We start from the raw sequence: 26,062 nt of genomic DNA, 5'->3' as shown, positions 1-26,062 counted from the left end.
GTGAGACCTGCTAAATTCCTCCACCTTTCAGTGTTTTCAATACAACCTGATGACAGGTTAGCAGCCTAATACAGTAGAAGTCCTAAAATCTGGATTGCACGGGGATTGGCTTTATCCGGATTTTCAGATTTTCGAATCCCTGGGCAATACTTGTAAAAGTCAAATTTGAGGAGGAATAAAGAAGAGATGAACAGGTAAATTTTGATAGTTTATTTATTAGAAAATACAGCAAGCTTATTTATCAAAATAAGCAGTTTTAAAGAAAAATAAAGCCAACAAATGACAAAAATGTAAACGTAATTTTTTACTAAAAGAAAAGCCTATAATGCTTGAAATCATGTTTAAAAATTAACATTGTAAAAGAAAAATACAGTACTGTGGCGGTCCACAATTGAGGAGATTTGGTCGGCACATCGCGCAGTAGCAGACATGGACAGAGATCGCTAAAGCGACTCCCAGGACAACGAACCGGCGGCACTAACACCTGAAGCAATGTAAGACCAGCAACCCTAAAATGGTGGTGGCCAAGCTGCCCAGCTAACAGATCAATAACAGGCTGGGAAAGAAGGGTATTCCCATGCAAGAATGTTCCCACCCGCTATTGTTATTCAATGGGCTGCTGTCAGCCAATCAAACAAACGACAGGAACTCCAACTGTATAAAAGCAGCCTTTCCAGCCTCAACAAATCTCAGAGCTTAACCTCTCACACTGTGAGTGTGTGTGTTTCTTTTGTAGCAGTTGGCTACAATACACAATACATTTATTTGTGATGATTACCTGCATTAAGTGTGGTCACTTGTTCCTGCTGCGCATCTGTGGTGTTTACTCATGCACACAAAAGCCTGCTAAATTTAAAAAAGTTTGAGAGTTTTCAAAAAGTCCAGATTCTCAGGTGGTCCCAATTTCTGGCATCTGGATTTTTGGACTTCTACTGTAGTTTATCTATTTCTCACTCCACAAATTTTCTTGACTTTATGTGGATTTCTGGCATCTGCAGTATTTTGCTTTTGCAATGCTTGGGGTTATTTACTGACAAACTCATATAACAGTTACCATTTTTCAGGCAGTTAATGATCATGATGCTGGGAGTTAAGTTATCATTTGTAGTTAGAGAAAATAGCAACGGAGTGGAAAACTGAGAGGAAAAGATCGTGTAGCCCACAGAATCCATGCCATCTATCATGCATTCATTAAACCCCAAATACTACCCTATTGAATTTTAGTCTTCCACATTTTCATCAACTCCTCCAGATGGCATTAGTATCTCCATACTGGGGCTCATTCACGGTGGTGAATTAACCTATCAGTCCTGTGTTTTTAGGACACGAGTTAGAAGCCAGAGCTCCCAGAAGAAACTTACAGTCACAGGGAGAATATCCAAACTCCACAGAGATTGCACTAGAGAATAGGATTAAACGCAGGTTGCTAGAGCTAAAAGCAGCAGTTTGCACCAGATGTGACATTTTGCATATTATGGGATGTCCTTTCATCAGCTTCAGTAGAGCATTTAACAGGGAGGCCTGACAAAAGATTTCTTGATTGTTATTGTTCACATCTATACATATGTGCTTCACAGAAAATACTTTGTTTTATCATTGGTAAAATTATTTACAAGGAGAGACTGCATAGGTTAGGACTTTGGAAGCTAAAGGGTGACATTATGTCCATCAAGAGGAGCATAGATCAGGTAAAGAGTCTGTCTTTTCCTCATGGTGGGGGAAGGGGTCTAAAACTAAAATGGATCTGCTAAAGATGAGAGAGGAAAGATTTAAAGAGGACCTGAGGAGCAACTTTTTTGGCTTATAGAATGAGATGTTATTGGAAGCTGTAGATATGAGTAGAATTGCGACTTCAAAAAGATATTTGCATGGTACATAGAGAGCGAAGGTTTATAGGGATATTGGCCAAATTCATGCACTTTTGACTAGCTCAGAGAACTAGTCAGCAAGGATGTGTTGGCCTAAGGTCTATTTCTGTGCTCCATTGCTCTATGGTGAAGAACAAGCTAGACAGATGTAGAATGGAATATATTTTAGGATAATTAAGTGCAAAAATTTAAACTGTACTTGTAACCTTCTTGAGCGAACATTGTGAAGCTGGAAGCCCATTCACAGAGATAAATGGACAGTCAAAATTTCTGGATGGGACCCTTTTTCAAATTTTGATCAGCTTTAATCATAGAGGGAGAATGATACATTAAGAAAGATGATATAGATATAACCAGAGTGTAAACAGCTCTGAATTCATTAGATATGATGGAGAGTGGTACAAAGACAAAAAATTAATTGAACATAGAATTTTATAATACAGGCCCTGCAGCCCATGATGTTGTGTCAACCTATATAAACCCACTCAATAAACTAGCTCATACCCATAACTCTCAATTTTTTCTTGCATTCATTTGCCCATCTAGAGTCTTTTAAATGTCCCAATTGAACCAGTCTCCACCACCATGCCCAGCAATTCATTCCATGCACCCACTACTTTCTGTGTAAAAAAACTTTCCCCCTTACGTCTCCCCTAAACTTTCCTTTCCTCGTCTTGTACAGATGTTCTCTGGTGTTTTCTAGTCTCAACCCAGGAAAAGCTGCTGGTTGTCCACCCTATCTATGTCTCATAATCTTGTAGACCTCTATTAAGCCACCTCTTATCCTTCTCTGCTCCAACAAAAACCCTAGCTCTGTCAACCTTGCCTCATAAGACACATTTTCCAATCCAGAAAACATCCTAGTAAATCTCCACTACACCCTCTCCATAGACTTCCATAGCCTTCATATCCTTCTTGTAATGAGGCAACCAGAACAGAACGCAATATTCCAAGTGTGGTTTGATTGAGCTGCAACATTATCTCATGATTCTTGAACGTAATCCCCCGACTAATGAAGGCCAGCATACCATAAGTATTCTTAACTATCCTTTCAACCTGTACAGGAACCTTGAGAGATCTATGGATTTGGATCTCTTCTTCTGTACTGTTAAGAATTCTGCCATGAACAATGTACTCCACCTTCATATTTGACTCTCAGAAAGGCATCAATTCACACTTATTCAAATTGAACTCCATTTTCTGCTTTTCCACCCAACTCTGAATCCTCTCTATATCCTGTTGTAACCTACAACAACCTTCTACTATCCACAACACCTACAACCTTTGTATCATCTGCACTCTTACTGACCTATCCCTCTACTTCTTCATCCAAGTCATTTATAAAAATCACAAAGAGCAGGGGTCTCAGAACAAATCTTTATGAAACTCCACTCATCACTAACCTTCAGGCAGAATGTATTCCATTGACTACTAGCCTCTGCTTTCTGCAGGAAAGCTAATTCTGAATCCACACAGCCAAGGTTCCATGGGTTCCATGCCTCTTGACTTTCTGAATGAGTCTATTATTGGGAAAATTGTCAACAGCCTTACTAAAATCCATACAAACCACATCTTCAAGGTTCCTTTTCCTTTCATTGTCATGTAATAATACACTAAAAATGTACCCTACATAATATACTTTAACATTTGTCTACCACAAGGCAAGGAAAGAGTTGCCATGAGCCTGGTGCCTCTAACAATAGGATAAAGAGAAGCAAAAGAGAGTCCCTTCAGAATCATTGAGTCCCTTCAGAAAGATGAATTCACCTCCAAAGAGTCTTCTTCATTATTGACTTGATTCCAAGTCAGATCCTCAAAAATGTTGAAACCCAGGAATTTGAAGTTCTTGGCCCTCTCCATTGCTGACCCCTCATTGAGGACTGGGCCGTGCTCTCCCAATTTCCTCCTGGAGTCCACAATCATCTTGATTTTGCTAAAGTTATTATTGTAATGGCACTCAACTAGTTACATGTCTGTGTATCCCTTTATTTCTCAAGTACCCCTTTTTCCTATAATCTGCCTTTGAACATCAAATTAAAAGTAAAAGAGGCCAAGAGAAGAGGGGATAGGAGTAAAATAATTCGACATTGAAAAGTAGGCGCATAAAATTCTTAAGGATTGGAATTGAAAGGGAAATGAACGCTGCGGAAAAATTCATCATCACCCGAAAGAATCTTTTTCCATGGAGAGGAGCTAATGGGAGGCAAAAAAAATTATGTGATAGCTGAGCAGAACTGATGGTGCTGCACTGACAGGGTCTAATTATTTGATAGCCAAGCAGAACTGATTGTGTTGTACTGAGAAGGATTGAAAAAAGGATCTACAAGTAAGGAACACAAAAGGTAGCAAGCAGGAAATGAATCAGGGATGAGATAAAGTAGGTAATATCAGGCTGATTAATTTAACATTAATGGTGAATTAATAAAAGTAATCACTTCTGAGGAATAATATATGTCTTTGTTCTGAAAGCATAGATTAATCAGGAACAAACAGAATGTATATTTTGAGTGGTGTGTCTCATTAACTTGAATGTACTATTTGAGAAAATATTAAGAAGGGTCATTTCAGGGTTCCATTGTTTCAGATGTGATAGAGTGAGAGGGATGAAAGGAGGAGGAGTAGTATTGCTCATTCAGGGAAAATATCACAGCTGTGCTCATGCAGGACAGACCAGAGGACTTGTCTACTGAGGCTATAGGGTGGAGCTGAGGAACAGGGAAGGTATGACTACAATACTGGGGTTGTATTGTAGACCACCCAACAACCAGAGAGAATCAGAGGAGTAAATCTGCAGGGAGATATCAGACAGCTGCAGGAAACAGAAAATTGTGATAGTAGATGATTTTAACTTCCCACACATTAACTGGGACTCCCATATCGATAAAGCGGTGGATTTCTTTGAGTTTGTCAAATGTGTTCAGGAAGGTTTTCTAAATTAATTTATCAACTAGAGAGGGTGCAATATTAGATCTCCTATTGGGGAAATGAGATAGGACAGATGACAGAAGCATGAGTAGGGGAACATTTTGTGCCCAGAGATCATAATGCCATTAGCTTCAAGGTAATTATGGATAAGGTCCTCTGGTTGAGATTCTAAATTGGAGAAAGGCCAATTTTGAGGAAATGAGAAAGGATCTAGAAAGCATGGTTGTTTCTTGGCAAGGATATGCTCAGTAACTGGAAGGCCCTCAAAGATGAAATTTTGAGAGTATATAGAGTTTGTATGTTCCTGTAACAATTAAAGGCAAAGTTAACAGGCTTAAGGAACCTTGGTTTTCAAGGGACATTGGGAATCTGGTTAAGAAAAAAGAGAAGTATCTGGCAGGTATAAGCCATAAGGAACAAATGAGGTACTTGAGGATTATAAAAAATGCAGGAAAAAACAAGATGAAAATCAGAAAGGCTAAAAGAAAACATAAGGTTCCTTTGGCAGACAAGGTGAAGGAAAATGTTAAGGGCTTCAACAAATATATTAAGAGCAAAAGGATAGTAAGGGACAAAATTGGTCTTCCTGTAGATTGGATTGGTCAGCTATGTATGGAGCCAAAAGAGATGGGGGATATTTTCAATGGAATTTTACATCTGCCTTTACTCAGATAACTGGCACAGGGTCTAGCGAAGTGAGGCAAACAAACAGCAAGATCATAGAACCTATAAAGATTAAAGAGGAGGTGCTTGTTGTCTTAAAACAAATAAAGGTGGATAAATCCCAAGGGCTTGACAAAGTATTCCCTTGGACCTTGAGGAAGTCTAGTGCAGAAATGTCCATGCTCTAGCAGATATATTTAACATGTTCTTAGCAAAGGTGAGGTGCCAGAAGATTGGAGGGCAGCTCATATTATCCCATTATGTAAAAAGACTCCAAAAATAACCCATAAAATTATAGGCCAGTGAGCCTGATATCAGTAGTAGACAAGTTATTGGAAGGTGTTCTAAGACATGGATATACAAGTATTTGAATAGTCAGGGACTGATCAGGGTAGTCGGCATGGCTTTTGCACCTGGAAGGGCTGTTATTGTTTAACAAATTTTATAAAGTTTTTCAAGGGTGTTAGCAGGAAAATTGATGAAGGAAAGGCTGTGGATGTTGTCTGTATGGACTTCAGTATAGCCTTTGACAAGGTCCCACATGGGAGGTTAATCAGAAAGGTTCGGTCACTCAGTATTCATGGTGAGATAGTAAACTAGATTCAACATTGGCTTTATGGGAGAAGCCAGAGAGTGGTAGTGGATGATTGCCTCACTGACTGAGGCCTGTGAACTAATCGTGTGTCTTAAGGATTGGTGCTGAGTCCATTGTTGCTTGTCATCTATATCAATGATCAAGATGATACTATGATACATTAGATCAGCAAGTTTTCAGATGACACAAAGATTGGAGGTGTAGAGGACAGCTAGGAAGGCTTTGAAAGCTTGCAGAAGGAAGCAAATCAGGTGGGGAAATGGGTTGCAAATTAGCAGAAAGAATTTAATGTAGACAAGTGTGAGGTGTTATATTTTGGAAGGACAAACCAAGGTAGGACATACATGGTAAATGGTAGGGCACTGAGGAGTGCAGTAGAATAGAGGGGTCTGGGAATACAGATACAAAATTCCATGAAAGTAGTGTCACTGGTAGATAGCATCATAAAGAAAGCTTTTGGCATAAATCAAGTCTAGGAGTTGGGATGCTACGGTAAAATTGTATAAGACATTGGTGAGGCCAAATTTGGAGTATTGTGTGCAGATTTGGCCACCTAACTACAGGAAAGTATCATTAAGATTGAAAAAGTATAGAGAAGATTTACTGGAATATTGCCAGGACTTCAAGAACTGAATTACAAGGAAAGGTTAAACAGGTTAGGACTTCATTTCCTGGAGCCTGGAAAAATGAGGAGAGATTTGATGGAGGTGTACAAAATTATGATGGATCTAGATAGAGTGAATGCAAATATACTTTTTCCATTGAGGTTAGATGAGGTACAAACCAGACAACATGGGTTAAGGGTGAAAGAGGAGAAGTTTAGGGAACATTTCTTCAGAGAGTGGTGACCATATGGAACGAGCTTCTAGCCAAAGTGAGTATGTTGGCTCAATTTTAACATTTAAGAACATTTTGGACAAGTATGTGGGTGGGAGTAGTTTGGAGGGCTATGGATTGAGTGCAGTCAGTGAGTATAGACAGAATAATAGCTTGGCACAGACTAGAAGGGCCAAAGGGCCTGTTTTCTCTGCTGTAATGTTCTATGGTTCTATTGAGACAGTATGTTTGATGTACGAGTGAGGCAGACGGAGGCCCCGGTCCGGACAGGGAGTGGGAGGCGGCGGCCCCAGTCCGGGCACAGGGAGAGCAGCAGCGGCCCCGGCCCCGGTCCGGGCGAAGGGTAGACGGCGGCGGCCCCGATCCGGGCAGGAGCAAGGGGGAGACGGCGGCCCCAGTCCGGGCACAGGGAGAGCAGCAGCGGCCCCGGCCCCGGTCCGGGCGAAGGGTAGACGGCGGCGGCCCCGATACGGGCAGGAGCAAGGGGGAGACGGCGGCCCCGGCCTCGGTCGAGTGAGGCAGACGGAGGCCCCGGTCCGGGCAGTATGGACCGACCTAGGAGGGGAGGCAGGCCCCTCCAGCCCGGGTAAGAAACCTGCATAGGAGAAGGCCACTCCGATATAAAACCTACGACCCAAGGACCTCGCTGCCACGTCCCAGCTTGCTTGGCCACGGCACACGAACCATGGGTGTAAAGGGTGGGGCCAGTACTGCGCGCACTGCACTCCACCTAAAAGCTCCTTTGCGCAGGCCCGAGGACAGGTCCACGTCCTCCCCCTCCACGTCCTCCCCCTCCACGTCCTCCCCCTCCACGTCCTCCCCCTCCACGTCCTCCCCCTCCACGTCCTCCCCCTCCACGTCCCCCCCCTCCACGTCCTCCCCCTCCACGTCCTCCCCCTCCACGTCCTCCCCCTCAAAAGATGCTCACAAACTCAAGCTAGCATGCTGGAACATCAGAACCATGCTAGATAAGACTGACAGCCATCGACCTGAACGTCGGTCTGCCCTCATTGCACATGAAAGACCGCAGAGCCCACCTCACTGACAAAAGGCAAAGGAGGAAAAACCCAACACCCAACCCCAACCAACCAATTTTCCCTTGCAACCGCTGCAATCGTGTCTGCCTGTCCCGCATCGGACTGGTCAGCCACAAACGAGCCTGCAGCTGACGTGGACTTTTTACCCCCTCCATAAATCTTCGTCCGCGAAGCCAAGCCAAAGACATGATTTCAGTAAGGTTTTTGACAAATTGGATTGGTCTAAAAAGTAAAAGTCTCATTAAACCAAGCTTTCCATCATGTGGACAATCGGGTTTTTTTATTTTATAAATATTTATCCACATTGAAAATAAGACATTAAGAGGAAAAGGTTGGAGATGCAGCAAGAAAAACAGGGGAAAAAAAAGCATGATGGGCAAGAAAATAATTTATAAAATGGATGGCGGCTATAAGCAACTAAAATCTAAAATTGAAAAATATGTTGGTAAATCACAAGGATTAAAACATAATAGCATCTTAGAAAAAAAGGATAACATAATGTAACATCTCAACAGAAATCGAATGCTACCTTTGAACAGATGCTATTGCAGCCTGAAAACCAGCACGACCACGACTAGCTTCAAGAACAGTTCCTTTCCAATAGTTACCACCACACTAATCATAGACCCACCGTGGCAGCACAAAAGGACTATCTGCAATATCGCAAGCCACTTTTCTTTTGCTCTTCAATTAATGTGAATATTTAATATCCATGAATCTTTTAATTTATTATCTCTTTTAATATAATTCAATTAGCTGACTATTATTAGTTTTCATTTGCAAGTCCCCGTTTGGCTGCAGCAGATAAGAATTTTGGTTTTCATGTACTTCGTACACTGCATATGATAATAAGCTCATGGCCATATTTATCACAAATATGTGGAGTTTCACACTGCAGGCAGCACCACTCAGTGGGCAATATTGATAATTACATGCAAAAGCAAAATTAATTTTTTAAAGTTAGAGGTACAGAATGGGAACATGCCCTTTTGGCCCATGAGTCCGCACCACCCAATTTCACCCACGTGACCAATTAACCAACTATCCCGAATGTCTTTGGTAGATGGAAGGAAACCAGAGCATCCAGGGGAAACCCACATGGTCATAGGGAGAACGTATCAACTCCTTACAGACAGTGCCACATCCGAACCAGGTCGCCAGCACTGTCTTAGTGTTGAGCTGGTGGGTAGGTTATCTGTGCCAGCCCTTTCCTTCTAAATTGCTGCCGCATTTGATGACAGGTGAACCATTGCAGTCATAGAATTATGGAGCAAGGAAACAGCCCAACTTGTTCATGTTAATCAGTTGTCTACCTAAGATAGTCTCATTTACCTGTCTTTTCCCATATTCCTCTAAATATTTCTTCTTTTGTGTACTTGTTTAAACGTCTCTTTAAAGTTGTAGTTGTACCCTCATCTATTATGTTGTATGACATGCCTACCATCCTCTTTGTTGAAAAAGTTGCCCCTCGGCTTCCTTTTAAATCTGTCCCCTCTCACCTTAAAACTATGACCACTAGTTTAAGCATCACATACCCTGGGAAAATTGTGACCATTCGCCTTATTAATGCCCCTGTGGCGGCGCACATACTCATGGCCCTGCTTGTACTGCCACACCAGCGGGGCAGCCGTGAGCAGATGGTGTCATCGGGGGACATCCGTGCCGCGTGGTTTGAACGGAGCACGCGCCTCAGGCGAGTGTGATGACGTCACTGCCCCCATGGGGGCAGAACTCACACTACCCTTAAAGGGGCGTGCACTAAGTTTAAAATAAACAGTCGTTGAAACCCCCCCCCCCCCAACGAGGTGGTTACGAATTTCATTTCTTGTAGCTGCCGCTATACCCCTCATGAACTCGGCCAGCACCATCATGGGCACCAGTCTTCAATCCATTGAGGACATTTACAAGAAGCAGTGTCTCAAGAAAGCATCTATCCCATCTATCCTCAAGGATCCTCATCATCCAGGCCATGCCCTCTTCACAATGCTACCAGATTTCAGATTGCCCATTTATTGTCAGGGTACATACATGACATCCAGCTGCGCTGGATGGGTCACGTCTCCAGAATGGAGGACCATCGCCTTCCCAAGATCGTATTATATGGCGAGCTCTCCACTGGCCACCGTGACAGAGGTGCACCAAAGAAAAGGTACAAGGACTGCCTAAAGAAATCTCTTGGTGCCTGCCACATTGACCACCGCCAGTGGGCTGATAACGCCTCAAACCGTGCATCTTGGCGCCTCACAGTTTGGCGGGCAGCAGCCTCCTTTGAAGAAGACCGCAGAGCCCACCTCACTGACAAAAGGCAAAGGAGGAAAAACCCAACACCCAACCCCAACCAACCAATTTTCCCTTGCAACCGCTGCAATCGTGTCTGCCTGTCCCGCATCGGACTGGTCAGCCACAAACGAGCCTGCAGCTGACGTGGACTTTTTACCCCCTCCATAAATCTTCGTCCGCGAAGCCAAGCCAAAGAAAGAGACATACATGACATCACATACTACCCTGAGATTCCTTTTTCCTGCAGGCGTGGCAGTATTACCACTAATTAGTAGTACAAATTAACAGCCTAAAACAAAGAACTGTAAACAAATAACGAATGTATAAAACTGCGCAAGACAGAGAGAACAAAATGAAAAATAATTTAAAAAGTACAGGAATCTGAAGACCAACACTCAATGGTACAGAAACAGCCTCTTCCTCTCTGCCATCAGATTTCTGAATGGACAATGAACCACAGTCACTGCCTCACTTTCTCTTCTTTTTGCACTAATGTACTTATTAAAAAAAAAATCATTTATAGCAATATTTGCATCTGTAATGTTGCCGTAAATAACAAATTTCATGGTATGTTCATAACAATGAATTGTGATTGCGATTCTGAAACTTGGTAAACACCAAGCATTTAGCCCTGCAAATGCCATCATGTTTGGAACTCCCATACAATGTTGAAGTCCAAATGCCTTGACCAAGCTCTCTCAGCAATTTTGTGGCTCAATTCCAATGCTGGTTAGTTAATATAGCAACCTGAAAGTATGAACTGTGCCTGTAAACTCTTCATTTGATTGGAAAGTTCATGGTTACAAGGAAGAAAGATAAGCAGAAGGCAAATTAGACATTTGCTTTAATATTTTAATCATTAATATTTTAGTTAATTTTTTAAGCTATTCAATTAATTATTTCTTTAAAAAACTTTGAAAGTTTTTCAAATGCTTTTGTATGTTAGTAACTGTTAGTCAAAGGTATTGTTTACCTGGTTTGTGGATGAAGCTTGTCTGGCCCAGTCGTAACTGAAACCTCATCTCTGCCCAACGTTTTTAAGCTATTCAATTAATTATTTCTTTAAAAAACTTTGAAAGTTTTTCGAATGCTTTTGTATGTTAGTAACTGTTAGTCAAAGGTATTGTTTACCTGGTTTGTGGATGAAGCTTGTCTGGCCCAGTCGTAAATGAAACCTTATCTCTGCCCAACGTTTTTAAGCTATTCAATTAATTATTTCTTTAAAAAACTTTGAAAGTTTTTCAAATGCTTTTGTATGTTAGTAACTGTTAGTCAAAGGTATTGTTTACCTGGTTTGTGGATGAAGCTTGTCTGGCCCAGTCGTAACTGAAACCTCATCTCTGCCCAACGTTTTTAAGCTATTCAGTTAATTATTTCTTTAAAAAACTTTGAAAGTTTTTCGAATGCTTTTGTATGTTAGTAACTGTTAGTCAAAGGTATTGTTTACCTGGTTTATGGATGAGGCTTGTCTGGCCCAGTCGTAACTGAAACCTCATCTCTGCCCAACGTTTTTAAGCTATTCAATTAATTATTTCTTTAAAAAACTTTGAAAGTTTTTCGAATGCTTTTGTATGTTAGTAACTGTTAGTCAAAGGTATTTTTTACCTGGTTTGTGGATGAGGCTTGTCTGGCCCAGTCATAACTGAAACCTCATCTCTGCCCAACGTTTAGTACCCAGACGCAGTGAGATAAATAGTAAAGAAGCACAGGGGTGTATGTAAAAACTAATCTCCTGATTTAAGTTTTCTCTGAAGGACAGTAAATAATAAAGTCAAAAATGCCAATTGTTAGAAGTTGCTCGTTTGAAGAAGCATACAAGCTGTGTGTATTTGTATTTGATACAACCACCAGCCTACTGCAACCTTTAGACCTGTCAGAAGAGCACTTGGGAGGCTGACTCCATCTGTCCAGCTGACAATCAACTGACCCTCCGGGGCCAGTCACACGTGGAATCATCAAGACTGAAACTGGTATACAAGACATTAAGTGGATTAAAGTCTTTCTGTGTTTGGTGTCTGCTTGCTGCACCACAGTTTAATCCACTTAAAAATTTAAAGACCATGGAGAAGTTCCTCACCATCAGAAGTCTGGAAATTGACCCCCAACACCCAGATGCCCCAGTGCACTTTGAGATCTGGAAGCATGCGATTGAGGCGATCATCCAGATGCAGGCTGAGCTAATTAACACAAATCAGAAACACCTTCTGGTAATCTGCACTAAACTGGGCCCCCACACTTTCCAGGCCGTCAGAGACTGTTCATACTATGAACCTCCGATGGCCATACTGGAAAGCATGTACAGGCCCCCCATTGAACGTGCTCTATGCCAGGTACATCAGGGTGCAGCAGCCAGGTGTGATGGCAGACGCCTATCTGGGGTCTCTGCATGAGCTAGCTCACCCATGCCTGACTGAGTCTGGGGTGACTGAAGAGGAGGTGGAGCAACTCATCCAGGATGCCTGCGTATGAGGGCTACGATCAAGGGGCACCTGACAGAGGCTGCTGGAAAACAATACTGCCTCCCTTACCAGAGTAATGGAGGTAGTCCACTTTCTGGAGGCTGCAGCCTACCATGTGGAGATATTCAATGCCCAACTCTCCCATCCTCTGCCTGGCCGATGCCAACAACTGCTATCGCTGAAGGGCCCTACGGGGAGGAAATAATCACCACTACCAATGCAGCCTGCTGCTGTAAGTATTGTGGGTCCCGATGTGGGTCAGACAGGCACTTCCAAAAGGGCTATCCAGCAAGTAACTCGCATTGCTCCCTTTAAGAAAGGCCTCCTCACTAAGGTGTGCTTTTTCAGACCCGCCGGGTGCGCTGCTGCCCTCCCAGATGCCGCCATGAACGAAGACCAGGCAGCGCCATTACTCTGCCCGCAATGTCGATGTCACTTCTGGTCTGGCCACCCACCTGCACTGCCACTGTGGGCTCACCTTGGGCTCCACCATCTTCCTTTGCTCAACTGCTTCCTCCTCCGAAGACATCACATCCGCTGGCAACAATAAGGTCACCTCTGGCTTCACTTCCAGTTGGATCGCCTGACTGCCCTGAGGCCACGTGCATCTGCCAGGTGCCACCATCATGGGCCAGCTGGCCCCCGACTGCTGTATCTCACTCACCTCGCAGACAGGATGACATGGTCAACATGTGCACATACACAATCGCGCACCCGACACACCCCACGCCCCAGATGGAAGTTGCTGGCTGCTACTTGCCACAGCCATCGGGCAGCAACAACACAGACTCCGACATGGTCCTAGCATCCACCACGCTAACAGAGGACAATCCCCACAGATTTAGGTGCATTGCTGTCAAAGGGAAGGTAAAAAAATGCCTGTTTGTTAGCGGTAGTACTGAGAGCTTTGTGCACACGAACGTGGTCCATACACTGAAACTCAAAGTACACCCAGTGAATTTCGCCATCGCTTTTGGGGCCCAGGACCACTCCATCATGGCACTAAGGTGCTGCTCAATGAACGACAGTGGCAGGGGGGACCAAGTTTTCAGGCTCCTGGTCATGCTCAAGCTCTGTGACCCAGTTATCCTGGGTCTAGACTTCCAGTGTCACCTCCACAGCCTCACCCTTGCCTTCGGTGGCTCACTCCCCCTCACTCACCATCCACAGGAGAAATTTCAGCAATCTCCCCCAATCTACCTGCGGGCACTCCACCCTACGGGTGCCCCCTCCATCCCTCTTCAACAACCTGACATCAGACTGTAAGCTTTTGGCAGTCAAGAGCGGGCGCTACTGTGTGGCCAGCAGGTCCTTTATGAAGGTCGAAGTGAGACGGCTTCTGGCAGAAGGAGTTATAGAGCCCAGCACCAGCCCCTGGAGAGCCCATGTCCTTGACTTAAAAGGGCGAATCAAACTGAGGATGGTCATTGACTATAGTCAGAGCATCAACTGGTACACCCAACTGGATGCCTACCCACTGCCCCATATCGCCAACATGGTAACGAGATAGCCCAGTACAAGGTTTTCTCCATGAGTGACCTGAATTAGGCCCATCCATGCCCGGGATAAACCTTATAGCACCTTTGAAGCAGAAAGGCGCTGCTACCAGTTCCACCGGGTCCCATTTGGGGTCACAAATGGAGTCTCCATGTTCCAGCGGGAGATGGACTGCATGGTAGACCGGCACAGCCTAAGAGCGACTTTCCTGTACCTGGACAATGTCACCATCTGCAGCCACAACCAGCAGGACCATGATGTCAACCTGAAGAAATTTCTCCAGACAGCTGTGAGGCATTGAACCTCACTTACAACAGGGAGAAGTGAGTGTTCAGCACTATTCACCTTGCCATCCTAGGGTACATTGTGGAGCATAGTGTCATCGGTCCTGACCCTGAATACATGCACATCCTAATGGAACTGCCCTTCTCCAACATGCTCAAGGCCCTCTGCAGGTGTCTAGGGCTCTTCCCTCACTACTCCCAGTGGAATCCCTGCTTCTCAGACAAGGTCCACCCACTGGCCCAAGCCACCTCCCTGCTAAGGTGCAAGCAGCCTTCGCCCACATCAAGACAGGACATTGCCAATGCCACGATGCATGCTGTGGACAAGACCTCCCCATTCCAGGTGGAGTGCGATGCCTTTGACGTTGCCCTCGCTGCCACTCTCAATCAAAGGGGCAGACCCATGGCCTTTTTCTCCAGGACCCTCCATGGTTCAGACACTCCGCCATTGAAAAGGAGGCCCAGGCGATTGGTGCCACTACCTGCTGGCGGAAGGTTCACTCTTCTCACAGACCAGCACGCAGTGCCATTCATGTTCAGCACCATCCACGGAGGCAAAATCAAAAACGACAAGATCTTGCGATGGAGAGTCAAGCTGGCCACGTTCAGCTACGACATCCAGTATAGGCTAGGGAAGCTCAATGACTCCCCCGAGGATCTGTCCCGGACCTGCACCAGTGCGCAGTCCGAACAGCATAAGGCACTGCAGGACACTCTTTGCCACTCAGACGTTATCGCCTGTACCACTTAATTAAGTCTAAGAACATCCCCTTCAACGTCCAAGAAGTCCGGACAATGACTGAGTCCTGCAGGGTCTGTGCGGAGAGCAAACTGCGTTTCTTCTCCCCACCACTGGTCCATGTAATGAAGGCCACTCAGCCCTTCGAGCAACTCAGCATCGACTTCCACAAATAAGAACATCTATTTTCTCTCGGTCATAGACAAATACACCCATTTTCCCTTCACCATACCTTGCCCCGATGCCTCCACCACCTCTGTTATCAAGACACTGGTGCAGATCTTCACCATGTTTGGATACCCAGCATTCATCCACGGCGACCAGGGGGTCCAGCTTCATGAGTGAGCAGCTGCTTCAGCCCCAGGGGCATCAGGTAGGTGGAATGTGAAAACGGGGTAATCTGGAAGGCGGTCCTCCTGGCCCTGAGGTCAAAAGACTGTCCTTCAACTATAGGCAAGAGGCCCTCCTGAGGCACTCCATGCCATTCGGTCACCCTTGTGAATGGCTATCAATCAGATCCCCAACGAATGCCTTTTCTCCTTTCCTAGGAAATCGGCAACTGGCATCTTCCTGTCAGTGTGGCTGACGTCCTTGGGACCAGTACTCCTCTGTAAACATGAGGACCCACAAATCTTACCCATATAAAGACTCGAGCCAGCCCCTTCAGGGACCAGTAAAGATACTGACACCTGTTTACAAGTTTAAGCTAATTAAAGCCTGTTGTATAGTCTGTGGACTTTGCATCAGAATTATTTGCACAGCAGGGCTCACACAAACAATCCTTCAAAGTGAAGCAACAATTCACTTGCATATGCACAGGAGTCATCTACTGCATCTGGTGCTCCTGTTATGGCCTTCATACATCAGAGAGACTGGACGCAGACTGGGTCATCACTTCGCTGAGCAACTTAGTTCTGTCCACATCAGAACTAGCCAACCATTTCAATTCTGTGCCCTACTCCCATGCTGACATGTCTGTCCATGTCCATCTAACACCACCCATAAATTGGAGGAGCAACACTTAATTTTCCATCTGGGCACTCTCCAGCTGGATGTCATTAACTTCGACTTCTTCGGTTTCTGCTAGCATACTTTCCATTCTCCCACCCTTCCCATTCCCTTGGTCTTCTTTCCTCTACGCCTTCCCTCTCCATTCACAGAGCCATCCCCAACCCTCTGTTTGCTGCTGTGCCCTCCCTCCCTTATCCACCTATTATCTTCTACCTTCCTCCACCATTTTGTTGGCCACCTACCTACATTTTGTCATACCTTCATGAAGGGCTTAAGCTTGAAACACTAGTTATATATCATTACCTTTGCTCTATAATGTACACTGTTTGACATGCTGAGTTTCTTCAACATTCTGTTTTTACTTGGCTAGAATATTTTCAGTTTGGGAAAAAGATGAAAGAGACAAAAAATTTCAGAGGGACATCTTGACACAGAACTGGAATGGCCAACTTTGTAGAATGAAAAAATATTTTAAATTGAATTTTAATCAGAAAGGAAAAGATGGTTCAAGGGTGGATTGTTTTGACTGAGGTTGGAACATTGGTTTTGACAGGACATGAGATAGAATTGGAGGAAAGAGAACCATGTACAAAATCAGATGGAAATAGGTCAAAAATGAAACCTGAGCACTCTAGAGGATCCAGAGGACAGATGGAATTCATGAAAAGAAAATTATCTTCAAAAGGTATATTTTTCCCTTGTCAACAAACATTTTCTCTAAACATATTAGCAAATGCAATGTTAGCACTCATTTTAAGAGGTCTAGAACAGTGATTTTCAACCTTTTTCTTTCCACTCACATACCACTTTAAGAATTCCCCATGCCATAGGTGCTCTGTGATTAGTAAGGGATTGCTTAAGGCAGTATGTGGGTAGAAAGAAAAATTTTGAAAAACGCTGTTTTAATCGTACTTAGTTGACTCGTTATGTGCACAATTTCATCACTCCAAAGGAAATGGGCCAATAACAATTTTTCTCAAGCAAAATATTTCAGTCACAATTGGGTCTAGATCAGTGGTTCTCAACCTTCCCTTCACACTCACATACCACTTTAAGCAATCCCTTACTAATCACAGAGCACCGATGACATAGGGATTACTTAAAGTGGTATGTGAGTGGAAAGAAAAAGGTTGAGCACCACTGGCCTAGAATATAAAGGCAATATGTAATGCTGAGGCACTGCAAGGCACTGGTCAGAACACATTTGGAGTTTTGCAAGCAGTTTTGGGCTCTATATCTAAAGAAGGAAGTGCTGGTGTTGGAGAGTATTCAGAGGAGGTTTATGAGAATGATCTTGGGTTGAGAGAGTTAACATATGAGGAGTGTTTGATGGCACTGGGCCCATACTCGTTGAAGTTTATAAGGATGGAGGCAAGGGCGTAGCTAGGTTCTAACATTAAAAAAAGTGGCACAAGTCACAACACATACCAGATGCTGAGTCAGTGGTTGAATGGAGGTGGCAAATTTTTTGGTGGTGGCAGACCTGTGGGGGGGGGGGGGTGTGGGTGTGGGGGTGCAAGAGGAAATGGCTGGATCGCGGTAGAAATGCCTACCAAATAATTTTAAATTCAAATTCATTATACATTTTTATTTTGTATTCAACAACAAAACACAAAGAACTTAAGGAAGACAGTTTTAAAAGAAGTAAATAATTGTTATTTTATTTAAAATCAAAACTTTATAAAAATGTGTTATTAATTATTTTACATTTTAAATGTAAAATGGAAACAAAACGAAGCAATATGAAAAATGTATGAAGCAACTACAACAGCCTCTTGCATCTAGGCTTCATTCTACCAACGTTAACTATTACTTTATTATAAAGTACTTCAGTATCCAACTGTCTTTCAATGGAGACCAAAGCTAACCCAAACAATTAATCCTCACCCATTGTAGAACTCTCAAAAGAGAGTTAGATAAGACTCTAGTGGGCAAAGGAGTTAAGGGTTATGGGGATAAGGCTAGAAAGGGGTACTGATGGTAGTGATCAGCCATGATCTGTAAAATGGCGGTCCTGGCTCGACGGGCCAAAGGGCCTACTCCAGGTCCTATTGTCTATTGTCTATTGTCTAAGACTTTATGTGTTTGAGCCACCTAAAGGATCATTCTACAATGGTGCTAGTTATTGGTAAGGTCAGACAAATGTGGTTCAATGTGGACAAGTTAGGGTAGATGGAACACGTCATTGGCAATCATGAATTTTAGTACATTGTTGGTAGTCAGTTTCTTGACACTTGATTTTACCTTACTGCTTATCTCTTTGTACATGTCTTTGAATAAAATAAACTCTTGTATGATTTCAGTTTGACTGTTGATGACATCTGAGTATATGTCTGCTAAAATTTCTAAATTTGTTCACATTATCTGCATTGTCAAAATCTTTTACTTGTACTATTAACAGAATCTAAGGACATTAAGAAGGATTCAATTGTGAATTTCTTTCCGGGATCAAGTATTCCTTCATCCTCATGGAATCTTTTTTCTTTTATGTTCTCTGAGCTGCTTGTATTCCGTATTAATACCAAAATTTCTAGCCAAATCTGTTGCTTCATTCTCAATCTGTTTGGAATTTAGATTCATACTCATTTGGCATGCTTTTCATATCTTTTTCAAAAAGCTGAATCAGATCTAGAGTACGTGACTACGACAGGAACAAGCAATCAATGCAGGGCATCCCTGTGGCCTTTCTCCACAATAAAAAGTATACCATTTTGTATACTGTTGAGAGGGAATGACCTACTAGGGACAAGCCATGGCAGTCAGGTCTCTGGCATGGAATCTGGTCTGATAGCTAAGAAGGGAAGGGAGGAGAAGAGGCATGCTGTAGTGATAGGTGATTCCAGTTAGGGGGACAGATATGAGGATCTATGGAAGGGATTGAGATTTCCGAATGATGTGTTGCCTCGAGATCGAGTTCATGCCATTCTCAGGAGGGAGGGTGAGCAGCCAGATCTCATGGTTCATGTAGGCATCAATGACGTGAGTGGGAAGTGTGCCAAGGTCCTGCAAAGAGAGTTCAGGGAGTTAAGCACTGTTGAAGAACAGGACCTTTGGGGTTGTGATTTCAGGATTGCTACCCGAGCCATCTGCTAGTGAGATTAGAAATAGGAGGATAATGCAGCTTAACATGTGGCTAAAGACTGTGCAGGAGGGAGGGCTTCAGGTTTCTGGATCATTGGGCTCTCCTCCAGGGAAGGTGGGACTTGTTCCGAAGGGATGGTTCGCATCTAAACTGGAGTGGGACTAATATCCTTCCAGGAAAGTTTGCTAGTGCTGCTCCAGTGGATTTAAACTAGATTTGCAGGGGGAGGGAAACCAGAGTGCCAGATCAGATAGGGGAGTGGAAGAAGAAAAAGATGATGTGATAATTGCATACAACAAAAAGAAAGGTATTGGTTGCTTCCAAAATCTATTTGTTGATGGTTTGAGCAACTTTCTACTAAATGTAATCTTCCAAATTCACAAATTTTTTTAGGTATTTGCAGATTAGGAATTTTTTGAATACATAATTAATAACTTTTCCCCACACTCAGGAAGTAAATGTTATGGATGTAATTTTTCTTCTGCATCCCTCCCAGAAGGGCTTAATTGCTCACATTTATGATATTATATTGAAATTATGTCAGGTTCCAATTGATAAGATTAAAAGCACATGGGAACAGGATTTACAATTAACTATTTCTGAGGATTTGTGAGAAAGGATTTTTAAACTTGTTAATATATAGTCAATCTGTCGCATCACTCACTCATCCATTTTAAGGTTGTGCAAAGGGCACATGTCTAAAGATAAATTGGCATGTATATTTCCAGATGTCAACCCTCATTGCGACAGGTGTAGCAACGGGGTGGCATCGTTAGTTCATTTATTTTGGTTTTGGAATCTTATTGGAAATAAATTTTCAAAACTTATCTACAATTTCACTGTTAACACAGCCAAATCCAATTACAGCGCTATTTAGAGTGTTGATGGAAGATATACACCTGTCGCCATCCGATCGCCATGTTGTTGCATTCACAACACTTATGACTAGAAGATCTATTTTGCTTAGCTGGAAAGATTCTATTCTGCCTCCTATGTCCAGTGGATGTACCTAACTTTAGCTTGTTTAGATTTAGAGAAGATTAGACATGCTATAACTATTTATGAATTTTTTTCATGATTCTTAAACCTGCTTTAGTATGATATGTTTTATTATTGTTTATCCTCTCATGTTAACTATTTTAATTTATGTCTGTTTTTATTATTTGAACAATAGGGCTGTGGGGCATTAATTACTGTTTATTTACGATTTATATTCACTTGATTTACAATCTGCAACCTCGGATTCTATATATTACGGTTTTTTTGTTTGTTAAACTTAAAAATATTGCTAATGAAAGAAAATTTCATTTAACATCAGAAGTCAAAGGGTTGTATGTGGTGGGGCTGTTCACAGGAGCATCTATTTCAATGCAGGAAGTATTGTAGGAAAGGCAGACAAGCTTTGAGCATGAAGTGGCTTGCGGAACTATGACATTATGGTCATTAGTGAAACTTGGTTGCAGAAGGAGCAGGACTCAATGTTCTGGGCTTCTCAATAGAACAGGGGTGGGGTGGGGAGGGGGTTGTGGGATGAAAAGGGGAGGAATAACATTGCTCATCAGGGAAAACCAGAGGGCTTGTCTACTGAGGCTAGAAGGGTGGAGCTGAGGAACAAGGAAGGTATCACAACACTCATGGAGTTATATTACAGACCACCCAATAATCAACAAGAATTGGAGGAGCAAATCTGTAGAGAGATAGCTGACAGCTGCAAGAAACATAAGGTTATGATAATAAGAGATTTTAACTTTCCACATTTTGACTGGAACTCCCATACTTTAAAACAGCTGGATGGCTTGGAGTTTGTCAAATGTGTTCAGAAAAATTTTCTAAGACAATATACAGAGGTACCAACAGAGAGAGTGCAATACTGGATCTCCAATTAGGGAAGAAGGCAGGACAGGTGATGGAAGTATGTGTAGGGATCATTTTGGATCCAGTGGTCATCATGCCATTAGTTTCAAGTTAATTCTGGAGCAGAATAGGTCTGGACCTCAGGTTGACATTCTAAACTGGAGAAAGGCGAATTTTGAGGAAATGAAAAAGAAGATAGAATATGTTGATTCAAATAAATTGTTTTCTGGCAAGAATGTGTGAGGAGCGTGAAAGACCTTCAAAGATGACACTTTGAGAGTGCACAATTTGTATGTTCCTATCAGGATTAAAGGCAAAATTTACAGACAAAGGGAACCTTGATTTTCAAGGGTTATTTGGGGATTTGGTTCAGAATGAGAGAGAAGTGTATAGCAAGTACAGGCAACGTGGAGCAAATTATCTACCTGAGGAGTATTTAAAAAATGCAAGAAAAATCTTAAGAAAGAAATCAGGAAGGCGAAAAGAAGACATTAAGTTGCTTTAGCAGACAGTGAGAAGGAAAATTATAAGGAATTCTACAGGTATATTAAGAGCAAAAGAATAGTAAGGAACAAAGTTGGTCCCCTTGAAGGTAAGAGTGGTCGGCTATGTATGGAGCCAAAAGAGATGGGTGAAATCTTAAATTATCCGCCTACTCATCAGAGCTCCCAATGCCATGACCACTGACTCAAACCCTAGCCCCAGCATCCTACCCACAGGAGCTCCCAATGCCGTTGTCCCCAACCCAAACCCTGGCCCCAGCCACCTATGTACTGGAGCTCCTGATGTCATGGCTGCTGACTCCAGCATGGACCTTGGCCACCTACATGTCAGACGTTCCGATGCTTCTGCCGCTGGCCAGTTTCCTGCTCTGGATCTTTTTATCTCCAATCGCTGCCTCAACTTCACCACCCCCCTCTTACTCTAATGTTATCTCCTCTGAGTGCTCTGCCCTCCACTCTCTCCACAACAATCCCAATCTCACCATCAAACCCACAGACAAGGGTGTTACTGTAGAGATCTGGCGTACTGACCTCTACCTTGCTGAGGCCAGATGACAGCTCTCAGACACCTCCTCCTACTTACCCCCACCACAGCTCATCAAGCCACCATCTTCAACACCATCTCCTTCCTCATCACTTCTGGTCACCTCCCTTCCATGGCCTCCAACCTCATTGTCTCCTATCCCCGCACTGCCTGGTTCTACCTTTTACCCAAGATATACAAACCCAACCATCCAGATAGACCCATTGTTTTAGCTTGCTCTTGCCCCACCCAACTAGTTTCTCTTACCTTGACTCTATCTTTTCTCCCCTGATCCAATCCCTCCCCACCTACATCTGTGATACCTCACATGCCTGCCATCTCTTCAATTACATCAGCTTCCCTGAAATGGACTGCCTCATTATCACGATGGATGTTCAATCCCTTTATATCTCTATTCCCCATATAGAAAGTCTTAAAGCACTGCTTCTTTGTGGACCATAGACCCGAGTAGTCACCCCCTACTGCCACTTTCCTCTGCCTTGCAGGACTTGTCCTCACTCTAAACAAGTTCTCCTTTGACTCATCTCACTTCCTCCAAATCAAAGGAGTAGCTATAGGTATATGTATGAGTCCTAGATAAGCCTGTCTGTTTGTGGGCTTTGTGGATCAATCCACAAAGCCCACAAACCCCTCAGCTCTTCCTCTGTTATATTGATGACTACATCAGGGCAGCCTCATGCACCCACAATGAACTCGTCAACTTCACTCACTTCACTGCCAACTTCCACCCGATCTCAAACTCACCTGGTCTATCTCTCCCCTTTCAGGATCTCTCTGTCTCCATCTTAGGAGACAAGCTTTCCACTGATATATCCTACAAGCCCACCAGCTCTCACAACTACCTCGACTACATTTCCTCACAATTTCTCCGTCTCTGCCATATCTGTTTCTAAGATGAGGTCTTTCAGTCCAGATCTTCTGAAATGTCTGCCTTCTTCCACAAATGTGGCTTCCCCTCCATCACCAACAACTCAGCCCTCACCCACATATCTTCTATTTCCTGCTCATCTGCCCTGGCCCCCCTCTGCCTCCAGATGTTACAAATATAGAACCTCCTTCATCCTCACCAGCCTTTGCATCAAACATAATATCCTCTGAAATTTCTGGCACTTACAACAGGATCTTACCACCAGACACATACTCCCTTCTCTGCCTTCCATAGGAACCATTTCCTCCATGACTCCCTCATGCACTCATCCCTCTATACCAATCGACCCCCAGCACCTTCCTCTGTGGCTGCAGGAAGTGCCACAGTTGCATCCACCCATCCTTCCTCACCACAGACCAGGGCCCCAAACAGACCTTTCAAGCAAAGCAACACTTCACTTGTGTATCTGCAAGACTTATTTACTGCATCCGGTGCTCCCTTTGTGGCTTTCTCTACATTGGAGAGACTGGGTGCAGACTGGGAGATCGCTTTGCTGAGCACCTTCGTTCTGTCTGCACCACTGACAGGGAACTCCCAGTGTGCATCCCACTCCCATACTTACATGTCTGTCCATGGCCTCATGTACTATCCCACCAGGACCACCTGCAAATTGGAGGAACAACACCTGATTTTCCTTCTGGGCACTCTCCTGCCAGATGACATTAACAGCAATTTTTCCATTTTCTGCTAATCTGCTCTCCCTTCCCAACTCCCACCTCCCTTCCCTGTCTTCTTTCCTTCAACTCTCTACCCCTCCCCTTTCTATTCAACTAGTCATCTCCTTGCTTACTGCTGTGCCTGTACTCCCTTCTCCATCTATTCCCTCCTGCCTTTGCTAACATGCCTACCCCCTTACTGGACACCTACTGACATTTTTCCATACCTTTATGAAGGGCTTAAGCCAAAAACGTCGGTTATGTATTCTTATCTTTGTTTTATAAAAAACACTGTTTGACCTGCTGAATCTCTCCAGTTTTGTGGTTTTTAATTTGCAGATGTCTGTCGACATTTGTGTTTTACATCTTTTTTTTTTGGCAGCAGTATTCACTTAGGAAACTGGCACAGAGTCAAGGGAAGTTAAGAAAACAAGCAGTGAGCAGATGGAACCTATACAGATAAGAGAAGAGGAGGTGCTTGCAGTCTTAAAGCAAATAAGGTTGGATAAATCCCCATGACTTGACAAGATATTCCCTCAGTCCTTGAGGAAAGCTAGTGTAGAAATTGAAGGGGGTCTGGCAGAAATATTTAAAATGTCTTTAGCCATGGGTATTGTGCAGGAGGATTAGAGGTTGTTCCATTGTTTAAAAAAGGCTTCAAAAGTAGCCCTTGAAATTATCAGATGGAGAGCCTGACGTCAGTAGTAGGTAAGTTATTGGAATGTGTTCTAAGAGATTGGGTATACAAGTATTTGGATAGCCAAGGACTGACGCGAGGGGTAGTCAACATGGCTTTGTGTGTGGCAATTTGTGTTCAACCAAACTGATAGATTTTCGAAGAGGTTACCAGAAAAGTTGACGAAGGAAAGGCTGTGGATGTTGACTACATGGACTTTAGAAAGGCCTATGAAAAGGTTCCCTATGGGAGGTTAGTCAGGAAAGTTCAGGCGCTTGGTATTCGTGGTAAGGTAGTAAAATGGATTCAATACTAGCTAAACAGGAGAATTTGGAGAATGGTGGCATATGATTGCTTCTCAGACTGGAGGCCTGTGACTAGTAGTGTGCCTCAATGATCAGTGCTGGGATTATTGCTGTTCATCATCTATATCAATGGTTTGGGTGCTATTATATAAAATGGATCAGCAAGTTTGCCAATGACACAAAGACTGGAGGCTTGTGGACAGCGAGGAGGATTTTCAAAAATGGGCCACAAAATTTAGTTCAATCAAGTGTTTATGACAAAAAATGCAAAACATACTGTATACAAAACAGTTAAACACACCACCAAATTGCAACACTTAACATACATTTGTAGCTTTACAACTGCAAATAGTCTGCAACAAAGCAACTTACCAAGCAATCAGCAGCGAGACTTAGCATATATTTTCCATAAATATATTACTTAAACATTACAGCTCCTGAATTTATAATTGTAACATTACTTGCTATTTACATTTAATATTTTAGTGTTGTTAATCCTAAAGCAAATGCCTGCAATTGTGAATAGATATATAATTATATTAATTACAACCAGTGGAGAACAACAATTTTTTGAGTAGTTGGACTTACCCAAAATATTTTCCTGCTTCATGTGTCTATCTTCTTTCTTCCCAAGTGCTGGAATTGTTTTATTCATTATGCACCAAGTATTCAAAACAGAAAGTAGCTATAAGACTGTAGATGATCTTAATATCATAATCTGACCCATGCCCATTGATGTATGCAGTTTGCTGATAAATCAATTTGCCTTAACCTAGTACTCATGTCTATAAAAGTAAAAGCTGAATTAGATAAAATAATGTTTGGTTGTGCATAGTATTTTACAACGGGCTGATATTTTAAGCAACTCCATTAAAATTACACCCTTCATAAAAATAATATGCCATAGAACTGTACAAAATATTTTCTATCAATGACAAAACAGAGACTTGAAAAGCTTTAATAATTTTTGGGCCAGCACAATTAGCGCCAGGAATCAGGATCAGGGTTTGAATTCCGCGCTGTCTGTGAGGAGTTTGTAGTTTCACGCCATGTCTGTGTGGGTTTCCTCCGGGGGCTCTGTTTTCCTTCCACTATTCAAGGAGTTGTAGGTTAATTGGGTATAATTGAGTGGCATGGGCTCATGGGCTGAAATGACTTAATCTATAATTTAAACCCACATGAAACATGCCTATGAAATTATTCCTGCAATAAGATTTGATGACAGGTTGTAAACCTGAAATGACAAGCATTTTACAGATGGTGATCTGTTCACTGCATTTACTAATTTTATTTAAAATATGCATAAATTAAAATTGTAG

The sequence above is a fragment of the Narcine bancroftii genome, chromosome 4 (assembly GCF_036971445.1).
Source record: "Narcine bancroftii isolate sNarBan1 chromosome 4, sNarBan1.hap1, whole genome shotgun sequence".
Classification (NCBI taxonomy): Eukaryota; Metazoa; Chordata; class Chondrichthyes; order Torpediniformes; family Narcinidae; genus Narcine; species Narcine bancroftii.
This window is presented reverse-complemented; position numbering follows the sequence as displayed.